Source organism: Onychostoma macrolepis, chromosome 09 (assembly GCF_012432095.1).
Source record: "Onychostoma macrolepis isolate SWU-2019 chromosome 09, ASM1243209v1, whole genome shotgun sequence".
In the NCBI taxonomy this organism is placed as follows: domain Eukaryota; kingdom Metazoa; phylum Chordata; class Actinopteri; order Cypriniformes; family Cyprinidae; genus Onychostoma; species Onychostoma macrolepis.
The window spans coordinates 17,834,570-17,842,766 of NC_081163.1; positions in this window are offsets into that span (position 1 = coordinate 17,834,570).

Sequence of the window (8,197 nt, forward strand, 5' to 3'; positions counted from 1 at the left end):
AACGTTGGTTACGTATGTAACCGTGGTTCTATGATTGGTGGAAGACCACCAGAGCCTCTGGTCACTCGGGTCAATGAGAAGACTCTGAGGAAGTGATGATGTGTAAGCAGGTACTTATAGACAGACACGTCATTAAGGTCACGAGGTGACAGCTTTTATATTAGGTTCTCGACAAAGGGAAGGACAGGAAGATTTTCCACTCTGTTACGCCCTCTGGTGGTCTTCCACCAGTCATAGAACCACGGTTACATACGTAACCAACGTTTGTCGCGGTTTGGAAAAAAAGGGAGAAAATATGACACAATAACACGGCAGATATCGCATTTTTCTTTTTTTTTTAAATGGCGTTTATCGCGTTTTGGAACCAAACTCTTCATATATATCTGTAAAATATATAGGCTACTGTATGTGTGTGTATTTATATAACACATATATTATGTAAACAAAAACCTTTATTTTGGATGCGATTAATTGTTTGACAGCACTAATATATATACAGTGTATATATATATATATATATATATATATATATATATATATATATATATATATATAACATTAATGATATATAGGCTATATATTAAAATAATACAAATTAAAACAAATCATAGTAATTGGCATAATAATTACAATTTATATAATATAATTAAGATTTTGGTATGATGCATGACATCCATCCTCCACCTCGACATGTTTGGCTTTTAGTGAGGAGATTCAGATAGCAGCAGAAATGGTATAGGGCATTAAAAGGAAGTATTGCTTGGAAAAAGTTGGGTAGGTGTAAAATAGAGCGGGCGTAGTCCTATAAACAGCTGCTAATATGTGATAGAAGATGGGAAGTACACATCTGAACACCCAGTGCAGCTCTACAAAATAAATTTGTATATATTTACATTGCACATACAGTATTTGCTTTCTAAAGTTGAGAAAAGTCCCGCTGCTACCTATGGCCAGTCCCTAGCTGACCCCAGGGTACTGAAAAAAGTCTGTCCTCACACTGTGGTTCTTCAGTCAGAGCCCAGCATGTCCCAGTGCTCTTCATCAGCATCTAGCAGCCCACACAGCCCATTTCAGCTGGGATTTAACACACACGGTTGCTTTACAAATATATTGGCAATGTCTTTTTTTCTTCTGAATGCTAACAATTGGGTGTTATCATATAGTGTGAGCACATGTTTTTGACGAATCAACCTTGCAATTCAATTACAAAGTAATTTCCCACCTAATGCCTTGAAGTGAGAAAAATCTAAACAAAGGTAAAATGTGTCTCACCCTTCCCCTGTCTCTCTCTTTTTTCTTATTATTTCTGTTCCTTTGTTTCTCATGGTGTATCGTTGTGCGCCAACACTGCCAACCCACACAAAGCTTTTAATTTTTAATGTGCTGCCTCCTGCCTGGCCATTAAAAAAAGCTTCAGTGCATTTTCTTCATTTTTCAGTCTAAGTGCAGAAAACTCTATTGTCATTGCAGTATAAAACCACCCACACACATACACACACTGGATTTTTCTTTATTATTTGAGGTAAGAGGCAAGAGTGAGATTTTTTTTTTTTTATTGTGCCGTATACCCACTCCCCAGCTTAAACACACATTTCTCCTATGATTTGTGCTCATTAAAAATGAGCAAAAATAGGTAGGAAATTTTTTTTCTGTGATTATGTTCCCATTCACTGACACACACATACACACATAATCCACAATCAATGTTCTCTCTATGAAATGGGCCCAAAAGAGCCTCTCGGCAAGCTGCTGCTTATACAAAAGACAAGCGCACAATTTCCAGTTTAACTAGACATCAGGTGTCAAGCTCTCTCCAGCAAACCCCCAACTGAGGGAATGAAAAATGTGAACAAATCTTCCTTCCATTACTTCAGAAACACCCAAGAGAGGGTGTTGCAGCACAAAATCAATGCATGAGCGGCAAAAACAAATCCAAATTCAAAGCCAACAGAGAGAAAGAACACGACTGAAAACTAGATAACGGCAAGTGACAAATTTAACTGCAGCAGAAATATTCTGAAAAACAACATTATTAAATGAACCTAAGAGATGGACACATCTCACAAATTTAGAAATTAACTTTCATTGTTGTTTGTTTCCATGCTAATGGCACAATATAATTCTGAGAACAACTCACATTTATTCAACAATTAAACTGATCAAAAGCGACAGTACAGTCATTTATAATGTTACAAAGAAAATCTGTGTGAAAAAAATCCTTCTTATTTGAACTTTCTATTCATCAAAGACACCTGAAAAAAAAAAAGAAATACTAAAAATATATTATGTTTTACACAAAATTATTAAGCAACACATCTGTTTTCAACATTGATAATAATAAGAAATGTTTCTTGAGCAGCAAATCAACGTAATAGAATTAATTCTGAAGGATCATGTGACACTAAAGACTGGAGAATTGGCTGTTGAAAATTCTGCTTTGCCATCACAGGAATATATAAAACACCCTTTTGGAACCTTTAGTTTTAAGAGTGTATACAGTATTGTTCAAAATAATAGCAAAAAATAATGGCCACTCCATAACATTAATTTTGTTGGTTTGGAACCAAGACTTTGCTCGTTTACTAGTGTGTTTGGGGTCATTGTCTTCTTGAAACAACCATTTCAAGGGCATGTCCTCTTCAGCATAGGGCAACATGACCTCTTCAAGTATTTTAACATATGCAAACTGATCCATGATCCCTGGTATGCGATAAATAGGTCCAACACCATAGTAGGAGAAACATGCCCATATCATGATGCTTGCACCACCATGCTTCACTGTCTTCACTGTGTACTGTGGCTTGAATTCAGAGTTTGGGGGTCGTCTCACAAACTGCCTGTGGCCCTTGGACCCAAAAATAAAAATTTTACTCTCATCAGTCCACAAAATGTTCCTCCATTTCTCTTTAGGCCAGTTGATGTGTTCTTTGGCAAATTGTAACCTCTTCTGCACATGCCTTTTTTAACAGAGGGACTTTATGGGGATTCTTGAAAATAGATTAGCTTCACACAGACGTCTTCTAACTGTCACAGTACTTACAGGTAACTCCAGACTGTCTTTGATCATCCTGGAGGTGATCATTGGCTGAGCCTTTGCCATTCTGGTTATTCTTCGATCCATTTTGATGGTTGTCTTCCGTTTTCTTCCACGTTTCTCTGGTTTTGCTCTCCATTTTAAGGCATTGGAGATCATTTTAGCTGAACAGCCTATAAGTTTTTGCACCTCTTTATAGGTTTTCCCCTCTCCAATCAACTTTTTAATCAAAGTACGCTGTTCTTCTGAACAATGTCTTGAACAACCCATTTTCCTCAGGCTTTCAAATGCATGTTTAGCAAGTGCTGGCTTCATCCTTAAATAGGGGCCACCTGATTCACACCTGTTTCTTCACAAAATTGATGACCTCAGTGATTGAATGCCACACTGCTATTTTTTTGAACACACCCCTTTCAACTAATTCAACTAATTGCCCAATTGCACAGCCTTAAGAGGGTCCATATCATGAATGCTGGGTCTTGTTTGTTTTCTGAGAATCTACTGCACCTACTGGTAACTTGTTTGCCACGTAGCAATAAAAAATATACTAAAAACCTTGATTATTCTGATTAGTCACATTGTACTGCTATTATTTTGAACAATACTGTATGTACAGTGGATGCCAAGGTACTTAATAAGATTGGGGGGAAGTCATGGTCTAATGGTTAGAGAATCTGACTTGTAACCTGAAGGTTGTGGGTTCAAGTCTCAGATCCAGCAGGAATTATCGTGGGGGGAGTGAATGACCAGCGCTCTCTTTCATCTTCAATAACTTGAGCAAGGCACAGAACCCCCCATACTTCACTCACTCAAGATTAAGAAATTAAAAATTCAAGTTATTTTTGAATAAATTAAAAGATAGACAAAAAAAGTTTGTCATTGACCCATTTACAAATACTTCTTATTTTATACAGTTTTTAAAAGAAAAGACTCAACTGAATAACTTTCTACAAAGGGTAAGATGTGCACAACAGATGGTGGTGATTGCTTGAAAACAGGTCTTAACAATATCTAATGGCTACCCGTGGACGGAACGGTTGAAAAAAGGGCTGCACACACTCTCTGCGTGTTTGGACGTGGCCTTGAGGCAGAGAACACACACATATGGTGTTGACCATCACGCTCCACAGCGACAGACGGAGCAGACTCATTACCGAACAAAACGACAGGCAGCGTGTCGGAGGGGAGGTTTCAGACAGAGGAGCAGGACTGCTGTGTGGAGAGAATACGATGGAAAACTGAGAAGGATGGACAGTGAGTTCTTCTCATTTGTCTTTTTCTAACACTTACTGACAGCTAAACATGGCTACAAAGACCTTTGACTAATGGGATAAAGTCAGAGATTTTGTTTTGGAAGATTTTTTAATTTAATTTTTTTAATTTTTTAAATGACAGCTGCACATTTAGGGGTTAGTTTTGGTTTAGGTAGCACAGATTACACAACATTAAAAGCACTCACCAAATGAATAAAAACATCTGTGTTTAGCCTTAATCAATTATGTCATGAATCATCATGAGAGGGATTTGTCTGATGCTGTAACAATGCTAACCAAGCACATCCTTATGCCTCTGTGGAAATTACCACAATTAGCTTAATCTCCTTGTCTCTTGTGTTGATCCCTCTCACTTAATGGCCTGGGAACAACTGTTAACCGATATGAGAGGTTCCCAAACTTTTTTGTCAACGAACACCTTTGATGGAAGATATTTACTTGAAGTATACTTCATAAGATTTTTAATAGCAATTTATTGAAACATTTGCATGGTTACAGGTTCTCTAATGTCAGTTAATGTTCAAATAACAAAGAGATAATAAGTAAGTGTTATATTTTAATTGTTTTTATTTTAAAATGATGCATATATGGCTTTACGGCTTGGCCAAAAGATGTGGTTAAATTAGTCACATACTGCGACTGAAATTTTAACTGTGACTGATGATATTTAATTTAATATGAAATATGTCTCATATTGCTGCTGCTGAGACATTCAGATACAAAGAAAAATACACTATTGCAAATAAAAATAGTTACTTTAGTTACTTTTAAGGATGTTAGCACTTGGGTTCACGTTTTACACTTTAAATAATATCCCGTTAAATTTACGGGGGAAAAAGACAATAAAATATAACACGGATAACAATAAATAAATATTTTTTACCAGGTTAAATGTTGAATATTAGTAACTCAAACCCCTTTTTGTAAACATCTCTACCTAACGGTCGATTGCGCGCATCCGCCACGTTGTAGTTTTTCTAATGCGTTTTATTCGTGTTTGTAGTTCTGGATCAAATCCTTTGCTAAAGCATAATGGATTGTGGACAATTTTAGCCATTAGAGTGTGCACGGATCAACATTTCAAAAATCGACCTGAAATAGTAGACCATCCGGGGACTTTTGGCATACTCTTTTCAACATATATGCTTTGGGACACACTTATTGTAATCTCACATACTATTTAGGATGGATAGTATGAACATTGGGACGCAGGGATTGTGTTCCCAAATGGAAGTTGAACTTAAAACACTTGCAAAGATGCAACCTGAAGAAAATTAGCATTTACTGTGAACCAAGCTGCTCCGAAAACACAATAAAGCGGTACACATGTAAATGAACACAGTACAACTCATACTCTGAAACATGCAGAGCAACTGACTATACACAAAGTCTTTTTAAGACAAGTCATGTCACTCGGCGGCCATCTTTGAAACGCCTCTTGGGCATGCAAGTGCAGCTCCTATCTCTTTGAATGGGGAAACATCAAATTCTTCAAAACTGTTCACTAAGCTTACGATTAAATTTCATATTTAAAATCAACAAAGAAACCTGACAACAACTGTAATCATTAATGTTGTTTCTTTTGCTCAAATAGTGTTATAAAAAGCTTATTTCTCAGGCTAGATCAGCCAGTGCGCATGCGCAGTCCTGAGAGCACGTCTCATCAGAATGCCAACTGTTTCTACAGCAACCGGGACTTCTAACTGCAGCTGCAGTGACAAGCTGACTTTACTGATTAGCGATTAGCTCTTTCATTCAGAAGGCGGGGCTTCCTGCGATTGAGCAGCCATATTGAGCGTTGCATTTCCCCCCATTCAAAACTATACGAGTGACACGTCTTGGGTATTCTATAGTCTTTGCTATACACTTCCATAAATTGCAACCTTTGAAATGATATCCGTGATTTGATATTTAACAACTTGAAATTTCGCCATTTGTTTATTTTAATGTTATTCTATTTAACTCAGAAACCCCTGTTTGAGAAACCCTGGTAACATTGACTGCAAAGGACAAGCACTGTACTTGAGATCATGCATGTTAATATTCCACTCATGGCTGAACTCTTAACCTGAGAGGAACCTCAGTTGCTTACATTAATAGCACTTTAGGCCCAAATGTCCAGAAACTCTCAAGGTGCGTTTGGCCTTGGAGTGCATGTTCCTAATTTTGCACACTCTTAAATCCTTAAGGTTTCAAGCCTGTAAAACACTGTGTCTGGAGAAGAGGCAGAGTGCTTGTCTGTGAGCATGTCATACCCTGTTAGCTATTTATCTGGGTTCAAACATTTATGGAAAGCTGCTGGTGAAATGATCATGACAATATATTGAGGCCCCACATATTGAACAGATGATCTTTTTAACAGCCTTAATAGGCACACTGAACGACAAAAAATAAAAATAAATGCATATATGGTTGAATGTGCTAAATTACTTTTTTTCACTGTGGTTGGTGAGTCTATTTTGTAACATTATTGATTAATTAACACTGACAAACTCTATATGACAATATGACAACTAGTCTAAGTTTATCAAATTTTAAACATTCCGCAATGTTACATTTATACAGTATGCATAAGCATGATAAGCGTGTCTAACAAAGCCATTACTCTCACTGCCCTTCATACACCGGCAACACAACACAAGCTATTCACAAAAGAGATCACACATTTAATTGGGGTAAAGTGACAAATGTTCACCCCTTTAAAACTGCTGATGGCTTCTTGGGTGTCTCCAACAGCTAAGATCCATTAGAATCTTGACATATCATTCAACATGACAATGAGCATTTTGTTAAAATCATTATCAGATGTTCAAAAACAGGCTTTCTGAAGATTGTTTTCTTTACAGTGAATTTTATGTGTTGGTGATTTATAATCATAGGGTTTTATTAATAAATAAATAAATATATGTACTATTTCTCATTTTGGATTTTTGCTCTATTGTAAATGTCAAAGATGTCATATATGGAGGGTACGAGGAGCCTTTAATCTCATTTCAAGTCCGATTAGAAGTGCAACTGCAACATGACGAGGTTGATTCAAATAAAGTCCATTTAACCCATTTACATATTGTTCAGCATGACACTGAGTTTATGTAAATTGAATCAGTCCAATTAGCATCCATTTGGGAGAGCTATTTTTGTCCAACAATGAACAGTTTTTCCCTCTATTCATTTGTCACCATGGTAACATAATTTAGGTGAACCAAATAATGCCCTGTACTTTTGGACTGCTAGTCTAGGTGATATGTGAAATTTTTTAACTTTTTCATAAAAGCATGAAACTTGGACACTTGTATAGTTTGTGGCCCTGAACATTTTCAGAAATGGAGCCATCTCAAAAACACCTTTTGGTGCCTTGATTTTACTTCCATTTTTTACAACCATTTTACTTCCCGCCATAACCAAATAATGTATTTTGTGTCATACCTCCTGAACCAAACATGATAGCACAAAAAATGTGATGTCTAACCTTATGTTTTAATGATCAAGGATTACAATGATATCATATACAACAACATAAACTGTTCAGGTGAACAGTTAATGGTGAAATAAGCAATGTGAGAAGGAAATCACAGTATCTGAGTATCACAGCGTAACCCCTATAAAATTACTATTATTATATAAAGATACTAAATCAGAGGTAGTAGCATATAATTTCCTATAGAGGGCGCTCTACTCCTCCTAGTGGAGTGGAGCATAGAGTAAGCAAGAATCACATTTTCCTGTCGATGATTCTTCCAGAAACATGCATGCAGATGAGCTCCTGACTTTTTGTACTAAACTACTGCAAAATTAGCTTTAAATCCTGAGTTTCATTCATCCAGTAGTGGAATTTACTACTTAGATTCCACTTGAACATCGAATGAAGCACTGTTGGTCAACTTGGTTA